We start from the raw sequence: 18,468 nt of genomic DNA, 5'->3' as shown, positions 1-18,468 counted from the left end.
GCGGAAAAGATGGTATACCGCAAACAAAAGGTGCAAAAATAAGTACACCATATCCGGATTTCGACAATTAATGTCTCTTCAGTGATGTTAGGGATCGAAACAGTATTTGGAAGGCCATAAAGTTTTCCTCAATATAGGATAGACTCTTGAATTTTAAAGAGTCGAAATAGGATGAACGGATCATATAAACCCGAAGGAAAATATAATACAAGTCCAAACGAAAAAATATTAATAAGTCTAAATTGAAAACAAAGTTCAAACCTATGATTGCGTTGGATAAAAACCGCAACTTTTATACGTGTGCATGCAAAACAAATTTCTTGGTAGAGGGGTCTAAATATAGCACAAACAACATTTTCCAAAAGACCAAAAAAGTCTTATATATATATATATACCGAGTATATTGCATATAACTCAAACAACCGAGCTCTATAAAAAAAAATGTGTCCTCTACAAAACAAGGTTGCAACATTCTCTTAGTTTGTATCTGCATATGTACATCATTACACAATCAAATACCAAACGTTTTGATGACACTTTTAAAATGGAATGTAACACAGAAAAATATTTAACCTGGTTATAAAATGTACGAGGGAACAGACACGGAACAGAATTTTTATTATGTCATTAAGTCTGTTATGCAAAGTCATTTTCAACTAGTGTACAAATGATTGATTGATTATTTTTTGTTGTTTAACGCCACTTTCTGCTCTATTTGGATTCATCGTGGCGGTTAGTTTTTATTGATTGAGGAAGCAGGAGTGCATTCTTTTTGCTGGAAAAAATAAGATTGGAGTCAAAAGCACTATCACGTGCTGGGTTCGAACTCGCAACCTCAGTGTTGACAGGCTGGTGATACAGTAGATGGACTACCTAGACCACTCGGCCGCCGATGTTTAAATGTATAAAACTTGAATCTTATTTACCTAAATGTGGAATGGCATTCACTCAAAAGATACGACTTCTGATAGTGAATTCCTTCGGGGAATAACGGTCCTTGTCTGATTGATTGCTTTTTCTTGTTCTCCAACTCCAAACTTTCATTTCCGAGCTACCACATTGCAAATTTATATAGATGTCAAAGCCCGTAAGAAGAACGCCGAATCATTTAATCATTTACATTGTGCAAAGCATTCCAGAAAACGTCGTCAAATGCATTTCTGGCGTCAGATCTTTTTCTTAGAATATATGTACGGCATCCAAAATGTCCTGTTTTGCACCTTTTCTAATTTTAAATTGCAGGTGCAAATAGCCCACGATTTTGATGACGATATAATAGTTATTATTTCCGTGTGGGTTTTATATGTGAAATAAATGATCGTTTGTTCGATATTTTACATCACAATTATTGAAATAGTCAAGGTGTTTCTACGACCATATTTCCTTTTTGCAAAATTCCGTCAATCAAGATTTCTCTAACTATCGAGTTTGGTGTTAGTTTAAAGTTATGACAAATAAGGACGAGAACGATTCTTTGTCCATTAATCATGTAAACAGACAGCTAAAATCCATACAAAACAGATGTCATCTATTCAAACTTTTAATCCTGCCACTCAACACAAGTATTTCACCTTACATGAGAGATTATGAAGTTGCAAGGTTCACTGAAATATTTTTTGTAGGGATCAAAAGTAGTCTTTTGCTATCAGGTAAAGGTCGATATTCAACTCTTCATAGCAACTAACTGTAAGTAACCATTTTACCTTTTCAATCTAATTTTTCAGTCTTGATTTTCTCTTTTATTTGCAACACAGATTTTAACTTTTAAAAAATCAATAACACATAAATGTAGTATAAGCCAATTTGTCGAAAAGGCTTGAAACGTTTTGAATTTTTTTTTTTCGATCTTTGACGTCAATTTTTTCTGATGAAGTAGAATTTACGCTAGGCTCGGAAACGTTTTGTGTTATGTAGTGAGACGGGTAACCTCAACTGGAAGACAATATCAAGTTTTCAAAATTGAACTGTTTCTTTATATTTATATAAATATAAAAATGTCCATGGTTTATGTTTTGCGTGATGATGAATGTGTTTGAATATGAATAGGATATCGTATTGACCAGGCTTTAGTAACAGCGCCATCCGCTACATTTGTATATGACGTTGCGCACGATGTTGGTACTACTTAGCGTTTCACGACGTTCCTCAAAATAAGGCGATTTCGACGATTTCAAAGAAAGTTTCAGGCGTTCAAGCATATTATTGATGATGTCAATTTACTGTTGTGAATTTGGTAACCGATTTTCGGTTTGTCTGAAAAAATGCATAAATTTACAAATAAAACTCAAAGTGGTCGTATAGATATTTTTTAATGAAATTCATTTACAGGAGTTGTCAGTCTTTCCAGGCCATAATTGATAATTTTCCTTTCGGCAGCAGTTCGCATTAATGAATCCGATACAATAATGTCCAAATTTACACAGATTTATTTTTAATATAAATTAGATTTTGAATTCATATTCTCCTATTTTTGCATATTTATTCCTTTTGTTGCATTTCTTCCCGTTTCCGTTTCCTTTCTATATTTTATCATTTCCCGATGCTTTCTTTGTGGCAAAATATTTAGGAAGTTAAACATTCGGGACTCATGTTTTAAATTTTCTCATTTCCGTATTTTTGTGGCATATCCTTGTTATAATTGCCAGCAATGGGTTTTCTCTATTTTATTTTATTAACAAAAAAATATACATGTTACTTTTGACGATTTAAAACTTGCAGATAGACAATGTTCCTTATATTAAACAAATATGCTATAAAAAAAAAACCCTAAGATCCCGATATTTTTTTTATATTGATCTCATTTGGTCAACATTTGAATTTAAACTTAAACTATTCCTTTCTCATGCATTGGTTGTATTGTAATTTATACATGTATTTTTATTTTCATTCGAATTAAACTGGAAACAAATAATTACGACATAAAATTAAAAACCAGAGCATGACATCAATTACGTTTTGCGAACGTTGGGACAAAACGGCTATACTTTTTGAAACGATCTAAAAACCTTGTTGCCTAACGAAAAAATATTAAACACTATATTGTTTAAGAAGAAAAACAGAAAAACCTTTACCGCCAAGTTTTATTTTTTATGATCTGACTATGCTTATTTGATAGACAGCTGGTTAAAACCTCAATTTTAAAGAAAATACAGCGTTTTTTTCGTTGGGACAAGATGGCTATACTTTATGAAGTCATTGCAATAGAAACTATACGCATGGTTTCCGGCAAAAAAATATCATGAACCAGGAGAAAAGTAAAAAAACTTTCAAAATATAATAAATATTTTTTCTCTCGGCTTTTTCAATTTCACGGTATAAATGCACAAACCCGAAATATACTTACTTTGCATACGGTTGGACATTTTTCAGACCGTTTACAAAAATAACATTTTCCGGATTACGGTTTCAGTGATATTGATTTTGCTTTAACACGCGAATAATTATAACAATAGCAATATTATTGTGAAGTTTTACGATGATCAGAGAAAAAATACCGTAGGAGAGAAACGGATCTCTGATCTTTTGCACATAAAATGAAACGTTGGACATTACGTTTTTGCGTAAAAATGAGATAATTAAGTGTTATAATTCCTGGTATTTTAAATTTCGATTCCTTTTTTTCTTTAATTTCAAGTCTAATGGAATGAATTAAATCAGAAATTACTATATTTTTATCGAACTGACCAGTCTACGTATTTATTTTTATGCTAATCTATAGCAAAATGGAATTGGTACATACATCGTGCGCAACGTCATATGTAAATGCGCATGCCGTTGATTTTTAATTGTAGGTCGGTATCTGTTTCTTTTGATTATGTCTAAGTCTTACGGGTTTTCTACATTTCGATTTTTGCACTGTAGTATACTGATGATATTTAATAACCTTGCGGATGAGTTGGGGATGCAATAATTTTCCATTTTCGTTATATCATTATAAGTCGACGAAAGATCATAATCGGCAAAAGACAAAAAGACAAACAGATAAACAACAATTCACAAAACACTTATGATTGAGCCTTAATACAGGTGTTCCTGACGGGTAATCAATTCCTGTCCCATTTGAGGCATTCGGTCCATTTAAAATTTATGACATTGACTTCCCTCTTGATTTCCTCTGTGTATGTATAATTACAATTCAAAGATTCACGAGTTTTGAACATCAGTAAGCCGCTGTTTCTACTGATTTTCCTTTCGTCCATCTTGTTTTCTTGCATGTGCTCATTTTGTGTGATTGACATATTGACTTATGAAAGTTAAGCTAACTAACAGTAGCCAATTCGGCTGGATGTAGGTTCTATATTTTCTATTTGTGAGCTTTCAAGTGAAATGGAATGGAAATTTTATGATTCTAAGTTATTCATAATTTATGCCAAATTGTAGGTCTTTAATCTCATCATGTATGTTTCAGTATTGTCATTAAATTTCGGTTTGATTATATCTAATATGTTATGGATACGACAAATGGAACAGGTCTTTTGTGTTCAGACACACAGTTATTATACTTTACCATTAAGAAGTCAATGTTCAGTAGCTCCATTGGAAATGCGAAATTCTGATTTGAATAAGGCTTTATCTGAAAATTCCTATCAACTGAGAAGTATTCATTTCAACAGGCGCTCACGATATTTTGCTACATTAAACTTATATAGTGCAGGGGAACTCTGAAGTCATCTCTTATGTTGTAAATTTTAGTTCTCAATGAGACGTCGCTGCTAATCTGTAGATGTATGTCAAGCTATGATATACACTTAGCTGTATGTGTGGTATCTTTTATTTCAGTTTCAAAGTGATTGGTGTTTATAATTCAGTGATAGGACACTCCCTCTTTCGCGTATCTTGAAGTTGATATTTAGTGCTAAACTTTTTATTTCACCATTGAAAGCCTTCTATGATGTCTGCCTCATGCGAATTAAGTAAACATAAAAAATATATAATAATTTCGTGCGTCCGAAGCGCTTTTCTGCATTCACCAGGAACGCTCAACCCAAACATTTGAACACTATAAGACCTAAACACGTGAAAAGCCGCATGACGAAAAGGCACATAAAAAAAATTGCCGAATTCATCTAAGATCAACTATATGAGGGAGTTTGAACATTAGTTTCTTAATAATTCTTAATTTATCAACGAAGAATATGTAAAAAGTTTGTTATAAATCATGTGAGTAGCACTGACTATACTGAGTTAATGATATACTCGGAGATGTAAAAAGTTTGTTATAAATCATGCGAGTAGCACTGACTATACTGAGTTAATGATATACTCGGAGACTAACAGTCCACCTGAGTAATTTGTATCGACCCAGTGCTAGTGAATGAAAATAACACTTTATTAATTTCTTGTATCCGAAGCGTTTTTCTGAATTTACCTTCATCAGGGACCCTTAAGCTGTCAAAAATAGACAAGACGTCATTTTCGGAGAACGCTTTGTTAGAATCCGTGTTTTTTGTGTTTTTTTTTTTGTAAAGTAAGATTTGTATCTTTCGAAAACAAGATAGCATTTGTTTAGTATATAAGGCCAACTATGTGAGGATTTTCATATCTTACTCCTTTGTTATTTAATACCTTTGTTAAAGGCAAAAGATGTTTTAGAAAGAAACATTTGATTTTAACATCTTTCTCAAAAACAAAGAGTTTGAAATGTCAAGATAGAAAATGTCTTAGAAAATATACCTGCATGTGAATATAATTTTATGTTCGAAAATATATAGTAGTGAATATAGTTTTGTATGAATGAGATAAACGACTCACGATATGAACATGTAGTTATGATTGCGCAACATGCTTTGATTAGATATTATAGTCTATTAAACGATTTTATCTCATTTAAAAAAAAAAAGTATCTTGTTTCCTATAAACCAGTTTCGTACTCGTCTAGACCCTTACAGAGGCAAATTAAAACTATTGCGTTTGGTCCAGTAAAGCTAATTCAGTAGAAACATCTTGGGAACTATATTGAAAAACAAAGCGATAAAGGTGAACTATACAAGATTTTCTAATTTTGTTTCAGGTTAATATAAAAGTTATAACAAATTACTCGATGTAACCTTAATGTGAAGTTTGAATCCGAATGGTTTAATGAGGATTTAACACGCATTTAGGACAGTCATCTACCGGATTTTATGTCACATCAAAAGTATATTTCTTTACACTGTGGAGACCGCCATAGATAAAGTATTTATAAAGGTAGGCTATAATTTTTATTTATTTATACAGAAATTCGTTCTGCACATATGGTGTAGCACATGTAATGTAAATTCAATATTTCATCGGTATATTTTGAGCCGAATATATTTTTTTTCTGTTTCACTGTGTTATTGTGACAACGGAAAGAATTCACGTCAACAGTCAACATTCAAGATATATTCTTTTGATAATGTATGTTCTGTAGCATGCTCCCAGTGTTTACGAAGTTATAACTTCTCCCTGCTTATAGCTTTTGTTTCGGCCGTGCATAAAAACTTAAACATTTTATCGGAAATGTGAATTGTAGGTTATACATATGGCATATGCATGTACTATTTCTTATATTATAATGGCTACAATGTAGATGTTAACAGGAACATACATAAACAGGATCTATGTAAAAATGTTTACTGCAAGAGGGGACGGATACATTTTTTATGGACTCTTTGTATTCCTGTATTCTTTCTATGTCTCAAAAACCATTATGTGCATTCCTGTATTCTTTCTTTGTCTTAAAAACCATTAATAGGTACACATTTTTATTTAGGGGCCAGCTGAGAACCACCTCCGGGTGCGGGATTTTCTCGCTGCGTTGAAGACCCATTGGTGGCCTTCGGCTGTTATCTGCTTTTTGGCCGGGTTGTTGTCTCTTTGACATATTCTCCATTTCCATTCTCAATTTTACATGTACTTGTTGATTACTGTAGATTGTCATCCCCTTCATGACGTTTTTTTTTATATAAATTTTCCCCTGTCACTTGTATAACATATTTTCCAGCTGATAATACATTTATTTTAATAAAAGTAAGAAAACGTACAACATTTGAATACAATAAGTTCTTATTTATTTTACAAGGTAAGTAACTTTAGAAAAGTAAGATAGCAAATATCTTACAACCGGGCTAAATATCTGAAAGATTGATTGATTGCTTGTTTGTTGATGTGAAACGCCTATTTTTAAGCACCCTATGCTATATTGATTGTTTATTGATGTTAAACGCTACTTTCAGCACTCAAGATTTTGTCGTTGTTGACAATCCTAGTCAATTAAAATAGGAATCGAATACGCCTGTCACTTGCTGGGTTAGAACTCATAAAACTCAAAAATATTCCTACTCTTCAAATAATGAATTAAGTACCCACTGTCTACAGACTATTAAGTAGGTTAATGTAATGAAAGACAAATTAAACAGACCAAAAGGACTGCTTTAAAATTGCCACTTACTTAATTTGGATACTTTGTTCAATATATTGAACAACCTCGCCAATTTGGAATAACTTTTTAAATAAGTCATTCCAAAATGATATCGTTATTTCCAACAGTAAGTCAAATTATTCAATTGACGAAGTTTTTTTTAAATTTCAGAATGCCATTGTTCAAACTCATTTTGTATATAAATGTATTCATTCCATTCAGTGTATTAGGTTTGAACAATCATGAGACCCAGATTCATTTTTATACTCCTCTTGTTTTTCACAGTTGTGAAATACTGTCAATAGATGCTCTTGTTTTTCACAGTTGTGAAATGCTGTCAATAGATGCTCTTGTTTTTCACAGTTGTGAAATACTGTCAATAGATGTCCAAATTTGTTTAATATAATGACAAGACGATAACCGTCAAATAACGAGGTTACCACATTAGAGATGTCTTATATATATTAAATTGTAAGGCATCAATGATGCTCAAAACTATAAGTATTCGCCTCTTCGTATCTGAAATAGATTTCTTATAGATAGATAAGTAGTTCATGTATGCTATCGGCTAGTACTTGTTCTATATTGCTACAAAATTAACGGTTTATATATGCATCTTTATACACGAAACTGTCTAGACGCATGGCCGATAGGAATCAGTTAATATTAGGAAACCAGTTTTCTTCTTTTTACAGTTATGACGTATCTATATTCTTGAGATACTTGTAACTTCTCTTATTTGTACTACTATATTGTACTCTTTCAGTTTGATTATCAAAATTGTTACACGTATACATGTATGCAGTCTATCCCAATTGTTTGTCCTATTCAAATGATCTTCTGTCAAGCTATCTATAAAATATATTGAATGTGATCATTTAAATGTTTGTATATTGATTCTGCGACAACTTAGTCGGGCTAGTTATGACAGTATTTAAAGATTTCATCGTCTTTTAAATTCTGTAATTTGTTTATAATTCCCCGCGTCTGTGTCGATCTACATTTCTCCTGGGTAGCTTGTTGACATATTATAGCAAAGAAGCTCACTCAATCCGGTGCTAGGGTCAATTTGAATATGTAGTGAGGTGCAAAATATTTTTCGTGTTGATAGCCTAACTGCGAATTTGAGATGAAGAACAGCAATGATAGCACTGTTTCTATGCTTCGTTTTTCTTCAGTGTGTGTTTGGATTTTGTGACATGAACAAATTTGGACATACAACTTTTTTCGATATAACAATAGTCACTTGCTTAAAGGGAATTAAACAATGTATGAACATTGTGAACATTTATTTAGATTAACTCATGTTGATTTGGATTATGCTTGTGTGTATATATATTATTACACGTACAGTAAATAGTCTTTTGAACCTGTCAGATATAACAACGAAAGCCTCTTATTATTTGAACAAAAAAAGGATTTGAACAGCTTTTATAATTTTAAATGTAAATTATTGGCTTTTCTTGAAACAATTGTCTCCCAAAGATAAACTAATGACCAACATAAGAGAACGACATGGTTATCAAGCATGGTTAGGAGAAAAATCAAACTCAGTGGGAAAACGATCAGCAATGTTAGAAAGTGTCTGTAACTATGCAGAAAATTATAGGCGATAAAGCAGATAGAACTATTTCGGTAACGAAAATGATTGAAACTCCCTGGGGAAGATGAATTTCAATATTCCGTTAAACCTGTTGTAATGATAAAAACAGGATAAAAAATTACTTTGCCAAATAACATAATGATGTAAATTTCATTTCCATATTGAGTTGTTCTCTACGTTATATAATTTTTGCTGAATATTGAATTCTATAAATATGTGATGCAAGTTGTCAAACTGACTTTTCATCAAAATGTAGAAAGGATTGCGAAGGATTCACTTACAGTTTACAAATTATATTTGTTTTATTTGCTGCTGAAATCTTTAGTTTCAACAATAATTTAATTAATCACTTAAAAAAAGAGACAGAGACGGAATTATTAGAAATGTATTTCAACGTTGCTTCAACAAGGAGTGCGTATTGAGATTTCTGCAGAGGCGGAGGTATACAGTGTATGATAAGAGTCATTATTTGACCCCTTCCAAATTGATGTGATTTTCCCCCTAATTAACAGGACAAAATAATCTGGACATTTAAGTGGAGAAATGTCACTTGTGATTTCACAATGAAGTTATAAAACATGTTGAAATTGACCAAAACTTTAAAGTTTTGGATAAAATAGATATGAGCAAAAAAATAAGGCTTTACCCATAATGACATTTAAACCCCAAATTAACATCTTCATAAAATACAGTTTGTAGTAAACTATCATTTTAGGTAAATATAAAAATAAGAAGATGTGGTATGATTGCCTAATGAAACAACTCTCCACAAGAGACCAAAAGACACAGAAATTAACAACTATAATAGGTCACCGTTCGGCCTTCAGCAATGGGTAAAACCCTTACCGCATAGTCAGCGTAAAGCCTTAAAGTTTGTTCGTATCTAAATATTACTGACAAGATCTCAAAATGAGGCTATTTCTGAAATTTTAACAGTTTTGCACTTAATTCAAAACTAATGATACTGATCTGTTTGATTAATGTCGAATGAACATCCCAATGATTTATATGAAGGAAAAAAAATTGAATAGCGTTGTGGAAATATACCAACATTCATCTAAGAGAAATTTAAAGAAAAATATGTTCATGTATATTACTTAATCGGAAATTAATCACTATAGATTTTATTATGACTGAAAGATTAACGGTTTGGGTTGACAGAATACACAATTCAAGTCAAAGTTCATTTGTATAAGGTACCTATGGCTTTTGATTGTGCATCGTTTTCAGGTTTTATATTATGTAAGAAAGAGTTTACCATCGAGAGGTTAGTATACGTCTCATAATAAAACATAATAAACCCCGTCCAATTCAAACCAAAGACTTAAAAATTGGTAGTTGCTGATTCTCCACTAGGCACGCGGCATTAAGGAGAAGAGTAAAGACTGGTCGGCTCGGAGTCAGAATAATGACTTGTGTTCGGGCAAGGTGACATGTCTTCCTGTGGACTGTTACCTTGTGAACTAGTATGTTAAAAAAAACGGCTCAGCGTGTCGGTCTAGTACAAAGCAGGGTAAATATTCATATTACGTTCATGTTTTCGTCCTGAATTTGCATATTAATTTGACGCTGGACGTTAAGCAGCCATCTATCATCATCATAATAAAACATGAAAAAGAAATTCGTAATAAAAAAATGTATAAATTTAAAAACAAAATAATAAAGATCAATTTAAAGTTATAAATAAAAAAATGTTTGGAGTAGTGAAAAATGCTTAATCTGTTACAAGTTTTAAACCAAAGAAACAAAAGTACAATACTATATGATATCTAAATCTTAGATATACAATACAAAAAAAAACATGCCATTTGAATTCAGGGTAAATCTGACAAATTGTGTTTACAATACAAAAACTGTGTATGAACAAAAAGACTGAACAAATAATGTACATAAAATTTATTTAGAAGAAACCATTAAATTGAAAACATTACAGGAAGTAATAGCGTAATGGATGGTAATGTTGTTTCCATGAAAACATCTTTATGTTGTCTCAGTTTTTTCCTCAGCATTTTATTCCCATTTTCAAAATTTGTAACGCATCAGTATGTCTTTTCCTGATGACATTCGGCAAAAACTCTCTCCATAGATCTGCCCCACGGAAATGCTGCATAACATATACCTGTTGAATGCATTACGAAACTTTGATGTTGTAAGCTTAAGCCATAAAACTATGTTCTGTTTGCCTCATTGGTAACAATTAATTGCTTAACTCATTCTCTGAATGGCAGAGGATTGCTATTAGAATGAATAGGTATCTCAATATGTAACATACCATTGATCGACGTCTCTTGAGTATTGTCGTTTATGTTTTGTCACTGTAAACCTGCTAATGTGATAATCAATTGAATTCTATGGGAATAATGAATTTATTTTCAATGTTTGATATAGTTTAATCAATTATCAGAATTATTTTGGGAAAATAAAAAACAACTTCCATTAAGCCTGAGGTAAGAATTTGAGATGCATTATCAAGATAAGTTAGGAATGTTTTTTTTATTGAACATTGTTTTGTAGATTGTTTTATTGTGGTTGATGGATATTTTGTCTACGATGTATTGGGTTTTATAATCACAGTCAATATAGAGATTATCGAAAAAAAAATTTTGAACAAACCATTGAAATGTAAATGGAAAGTCGTAAATTGACATCATTTCGAGCCATGTTAGCACGTCACTAGTGAGAAAATGACCTTGGGACTTATGATGGTTAATTGTTAGTTAATGACTAACATAACAGTACTACAACTAATGTTCCAACTCCCTCAGGTAAAGTTAACGCACAAAAAAAAAACTTATTGCCCTATTCATATAATTCTCAATAATTCTTTATTGAACTGAAATGACACTATTTTGACACGGACCATGCTGTGCTATAATAAGTTTGAAAAAAGAGTTGGTAATCCGACTAACATTTGTAAAATTATGCGATTCGATCAAACACATGGCAAATTGAGTAAATACAAATAAATTATTTACTGGTACAATAATTTAGTATTAGCAAGTTTATCTACAATATAATAGGCAAACAAAATCACCGATAATACATATGGAAATATTATATTATCAATAATAACATTAACGGTACCGATTGTACTGCGCCAGATGCGTATTTCGACATTAAATGTCTCCCCCCTGATGCTCTATAGGCCATATTTGAAAATCCAAAACTTATTCAAAAATTGGAGAGCTGATTAAACCAACTAAAGGCTCTAAAGACCCTGTGCCGCTCACCTAGATCTATGTGCATCTTCAACATTGGGCACTCGTCCGTCAACATTGTAGGCTAAAAAATAATAAATTACTTAAATTTCATTTTGGTTTATTGTTTCTTCTCTCTATCTTCTATAATTTTTGCCCAAAATAAAGAAAGGTAAACAATGTAATTAAATGCAATAACTCCTATAATGAATCGACTGACTATTTTAGGTATGTTGAATATTTATGCTGTTTTCAGTTTTTCTTTATCCATCAAATTTTACACCAAAACAGAAAGAAAATGGTAAAATTCAAAATATAAGGGCAATGACTCCTAAACAGAGTTTACTGACAATTTTTCCCATGTTTGACATATTTGTAGATCTTTGTCCTACTGATCATTTTTGCTTTTTAAATTTTCTATTATATATCTATTAGACTAAATGTTTTCAGGATAATAAGCAAAAACTTCACAAAAACCGTCATTAAAGAGCAATAACCCCCATAAGGAGTTGACCGACGATCTGGACCATGTAACATGTAAATTATTTGTGGATCTTGTCTTGCTGATCATTTTGGCTATTTAAATGTCTATTTAAGTTTGAAGATAATAACAACCAACGCAAAAATTGAGAAAAAATGTAATTTAAGGGCAATAACTATAACGTTTCAACCAATAATTTCAGCAATTATATCAACTTATTTGTAGATCGTGTCTTGTAGATCATGTTTGCTATTCAGTTTTTTTTCTATCTATTGTAAGTTTCAAAACAAAGGCAATAACACAAAAAAGGTAAACATTGTCTTTTAATAGTATTGTTTGGTTTCATGCCATTACCAAAGTACTGGCTACTGGGCTGGTGATACCATCGGGGACGAACAGTCCACAGGCAGAGAGGTATCGATCCAGTGGTAGTATAAAAAATAACGATACTAATAGATCTATTACTGCACCAGATGCGCATTTCGACAATAAATGTCTCTTCACTGAGGTTTGAGGCCAAAATATTTGAAAATTTAATACAATTTCCAAATTTTGTAACAGCAAACTTTAATAACACTATTTCCGTATTTTCATGCCAGTACTTTGCTATGGCTGTTGATACACTCGGGGGACTAACGGCATAAGTAAGCGGCAAATAAACATTATATTTTCTGTAATTCACTTATTGTCATAGAATTACATTTTTTCTACAATCAAACAATGGCAAAATCTGTTGATCAGCATAATTTAATTTTTTGTATTGGAATATGAAATTCCCTATTTTACTCGCATTATACTCTCTATATATTTAATAACGTCAATATATAAAATAAAAAGTGTATTTATGTCAGTAGTTTCATAGAATATCTAAGAAAAAATGTGTCTTAGACTAAATGATTTAATAGAAATTTTGATACTTGAAATAAAACATGATTAAATAAATCTATTATTTTGTCACGGTTTTAGGTTTGTTGTTGTGCCATTACATAACTTCCTGGTATCAAGTTAAATGTTCTAACAATATTACAAAACAGTGGGGTTAATCGAGTCAATTTTGCATATAGAGATTTTTAACAGCATCCAAATTATTTGTTTCATGCTGCAAAGATTATTGTAAGTAATTATTCTCAGCATATAATTGGCAAATAATACAAAGACTGCACTATTTTGTTCATGCAATGAATAATACCAGATGCAAATAATGTAATACGCTTTAATACCCAAAGGATGTTTACTTAAAGTAGCATGGAAAATTTTTGTTTTTAAATTAAAAATATAAGAATCGCTTGACATTAAAATTTATTTGGCAATACATCAGCCAGTTTGAGGATTAAAGCACGTAAACCTATAATGGTTTCGCCATTTTTTGTGAGGTACAATGTCGGGGATTTTGTGGAGACGGTTTGTATGCCGTTGTTTTAAAAGTATTTATTATAGAGCGACATTTTGATTGAAGTTTCATTGTAGTCGAAATTACAAAACAAAAGATTTAAAGTATGATCAAGAATAAGAAAAAAAACATAATCTTGAAAAAAAAACCAGTTATACTCAACGAATGCAAATAACACGCATGGGTTGGGAAATATAGGGGGCGAGGCGAGGGTTCAAACTAAGTTAATAAATCATATAGTTCCTATAAACAATATAACATAAAATTATTAGTGTAATTTTGAAGATCGATAAAATAATACAAATACTACACATGGGATTGTTACTCCCACAAGAAGTCCTTATTGGAGCAATGATACTACACATGGGATTGTTACTCCCACAAGAAGTCCCTATTGGAGCAATGATACTACACATGGGATTGTTACTCCCACAAGAAGTCCTTATTGGAGCAATGATACTACACATGGGATTGTTACTCCCACAAGAAGTCCTTATTGGAGCAATGATACTACACATGGGATTGTTACTCCCACAAGAAGTCCTTAGTGGAGCAATGATACTACACATGGGATTGTTACTCCCACAAGAAGTCCTTAGTGGAGCAATGATACTACACATGGGATTGTTACTCCCACAAGAAGTCCCTATTGGAGCAATGATAATAAAGAACCGCCTGTCAAGTTTTTTCGATGAGTAAAATATTATTGCTCTTGATAATATTTTTTTTTGTGAATTCAAAACAAATCATATACTTATTTTTTGCCTCCTCCTTTTTCAAAGATACTTACTCCGCTCTAGACCACGTGGCAAGTCAAGAATCAATATATATTGAACATGTTCGTATCTTAAAGATGAAGCACTGTTGCCATCAGGGCCGTTACTACATTTAGGCAAATGAGGCAAACGCCTCATGTTGGAAATTTCAAAAAAAATTAATAAGTTGAAACAAAAGTTTGTCTTCATATCAAATTGTTTTCACGGCGAGTGTCTTGCAAGAAGCAAGTTCTGTTCACCCTCTGACGTCGACCGTTTTTTTTTATCCATGTTTCTCATTTATTTTTAGTTTTCAGTGTTGATTGTCTATAATTTGTCGTTATGTGTCTTATCTGTTACCGGGTTTGTCTTTTGTTCATTGATTGCCCTTCTTCATGACTATTGTCTTAGCGTTAAATTTCATTTGTAAATTAGTAATTTTATTTTAAACTTGAGTTTTATTATATTTAAGGACCTTTCGTCTAATTTTAAAAACTACTTTAAATTGTAAAAATATGTATCGGTTAGTCTATGAAACATTGCTAATAAAAATTAAAAATATATCGAAATAGCATAGTCGAAGTGGTCGGTAATGACGGGTGAACGGTTGTGTGGTTTGGCAATGTTACATGTCCACCGATGTTCAGATATTGTTCGAGAAAATGTTTTGAGAAGATACGAAGCTACAGGACATAGAAAAATTGGTCGTTTTTTCATGGAAAATTGTACTTTATATTAAAGAATACAAAACTGGCTCTCTTTTCTGTTAAACTAAAAAGATGACATGGGTTAAATTAAAGTGAGACAACCAATCTCCCGGAATCAAATCATTTAAAAGAAAAATAATGTATAACCATATGACCTTTTACATTGAAGGGCGTAAACTTGCATTAAGCCGTGTTCAGGCCCTTTAATAGAAAACAAAGGGATATGGAGTAAATGTGCATGGAAAAATACAAATTATCAATGAACAGGGCTTTTATTTGACAGTCGCTGGAGGGTCTTCAACAATGAACGAATCATTCATACCTTACAACAATGTCAAGACGGCCCCTAGCGTCGACTTAAGCGGTACTTAAAGTAGCTGTGAATAAATTTCAAAGTCACAAAAAATTACACCAAATTCTAAACACAATACAAGACAAGAACAGGCAGATCCGACATTAATCACCCGGTATACATATTAAAACAGCACAAAAATGTAGCAATGAGGTCTTAAGAACAGTTTTCCTGAGTCAACCCCGAGTGTACCCTTTCTATCCCAGTTAGGAATTACATCAATTTGTAATTGAAATGTGTTTAAAAACTGAAACCAGTTTACAGAAGCTTATTAATAAAACAATTAGCACGGATATGCTTATTGTAGCCTGTATGAAAGGAATGGGAGGCACCATGCTATATCGATAAATCACGCTGTCTGCAATTTATAGGGAATAAGAAAGTCCAGTTTGATAACTATCGGTTCCCTCTTATTCTATCATTTCTCCTGGTGATATTTGTGAAGCTCATAAGTTTTCTAATTTGTGAGGAAATAGTCCGAATAAAGGATTTATACACTTAAAGAAACGTAAAAAGACAAACACTTTTATAAATGGCATCCTTGCTTTTGTACATGAACGGGTGTGGGTAAACATTTTTACACATATCTGCTTTAATTTTTTTTTCTTAAACAATTGCATGTTTATTCATATACTACTGTCAAAATAACAAGTATGCTAGAGAAAATAAGGTCGTACCCTATCCCAAACGAGACCCGATATCATTCAACAAACACATCAGACTCTCGATCGCCACCTCGTACTGATATGTATATGCTTGATTGATTGATTGATTGATTGTTTCTTGCTTAACATCTAGTGGCAAATACTTTCTTGAAAAATCAGGACGACTGAATGTAATGGGAGTCTGAGAATGGTATAGGGGCCAATATGTAATAAATGCCTCCCATACCCGTATGTCTATGAGGATATTGCCTTCTTTACATGTACATAACTATAAAGATGATATGAAATTTCTTCTGTATCTGTGAATTATAGCATTTATGGCTTCAGTTTGTGTCACGTGACTGTCATATTTACCACATCTATATGCAGAAAACTGGCTGATAAAATTCGTAAACATACACGCTCGTGACACCAATGTATATAGCAATGACACCGATGGATATAGGAGTGAATAATTTTTACGTTACTAGCAAATGTACGTAACATGCCCATGACGCTAAATATCTACATAAATGTTAGTACTTTTCAAGTTACTTGCCCGTAACACTAATATATGTGGAACACTTTTAACATTATTTGCCTCCGACACCAATACCAAACATAACGACTATAAACACGTTTATTTAGCTTTATTTCTCATTATTTATTATATTCTGAGGCAGAGTTGTATTAGTTTCGGAGAAAGCTATTTCATGTCTGACCATTCATTAACGGTTTATGAGAAATGTTTCAATGATCTAAGGCTAGACATAGGTCCAAATTATAGTACTCATCACAACAGTTTTAATCGTAATAAATCTTCCCTCATTTATCACAAAACACTTTATAAATCAACAAACGCAAATAATAAGAAAATGAAATTCTCTTTATATGATAAATGGGGGCCGTATTTAATTGATACAGTTCCTTTAATAAAACCGTCTAGCTGGGATGGTACAATACTCATTTATCAATACTAACAAATCAAATTCAATGTAACTATTCGTATAAACGAATTAATGGAATTAAGAAAATATAGATGAGTTACTGTTTCTGATATTGAGGATTTGACATTGCTTATTTCATAGCCCTCTTGTGCACTATTACCATGTGTTACGATAGAAAAAAGCCAGACAGAAGAGAATCGGCATGTAGTTAAGTGAATATTAAGTTGGTTCCTTTGACCATGGAAGTATTATATTGACTAATACTTCCATGCTTTGACGTTAGGGAGCCTTAATGACCACCAATTGAGTTATTTTATCAATGTCATTTACGTTTAAGTATTGGTCATTAATATGTGGAAACAGTATGGATCCACTATTAAAAAAACACTGCTACGGTTCCTGTAAGCAACAAGTAGCAACGCAGTGCGTTTCAATTCACAACATATATAATTAGTAAATATGACTTTTTTGCATGTTGTTTGGAAGATTCTATCAAAGTGTGATTAAAACGAAGAGCCTTGTAGTAACTTTGTTCTTTAGGTCAATCATGGAAGTAATATAGTCAATATAATAATTCCATGGGTTAATGTACGTTACACACGCGATGATGGTTCATTCTTTTCGCATGAACCGGTCAAATTTGCTGCCCCCCTCCAATGACAAAATTACTGTGTAACGAGAAGATAAGTTGAATATAAAGTGTTGAAGGTCAAGAACTCAAGAACTATTGTATATGTAACATAGATGAAATATCTTTATTTCAAACATATTTAATTAAAGACACCTTGCATATCAGGATTATATGCTTAAAATCCAGTGGCCTATATTATAGATAAATAATCGGTCGACATAAGTAAAAAGCGACGAATGTAGCATGTGCTATGTAAATCAATTTTCTTCTTTTTGTATCCAAATTATGGATTGGAACACGAAAAAAGAAGTGTAAACTATAAACATGCTATTGTTATCCGGAACCTTTCTATTTTTTCCCTGTTCCAAGATTGTTAGTAC

General features: G+C 32.1%; 1 protein-coding gene across 6 annotated transcripts in view; it reads left to right on the top strand.

Annotated features, from left to right (window-relative positions):
• Positions 1–18,468, top strand: part of LOC127735670 (immunoglobulin superfamily DCC subclass member 3-like) — an 82,555-nt gene that overhangs the window by 28,111 nt on the left and 35,976 nt on the right. For 2 of the 6 annotated variants that reach the window (XM_052245919.1, XM_052245912.1), the window contains exon 2: positions 6,011–6,186. The gene's annotated coding sequence lies outside the window, so the exon portion shown is untranslated. Of the gene's footprint in view, positions 1–5,953; positions 6,187–8,377; positions 9,426–11,399; positions 11,432–13,674; positions 13,776–18,468 lie in introns of those variants that run through there. The other 4 variants (XM_052245914.1, XM_052245917.1, XM_052245918.1 and 1 more) reach the window with 4 other exon arrangements.

This window comes from Mytilus californianus, unplaced genomic scaffold (genome assembly GCF_021869535.1).
Source record: "Mytilus californianus isolate M0D057914Y unplaced genomic scaffold, xbMytCali1.0.p SCAF_3, whole genome shotgun sequence".
Lineage (NCBI taxonomy): Eukaryota > Metazoa > Mollusca > Bivalvia > Mytilida > Mytilidae > Mytilus > Mytilus californianus.
Note: the sequence above shows the minus strand (reverse complement) of the source record. Positions and strands in the feature narration are given on the sequence as shown.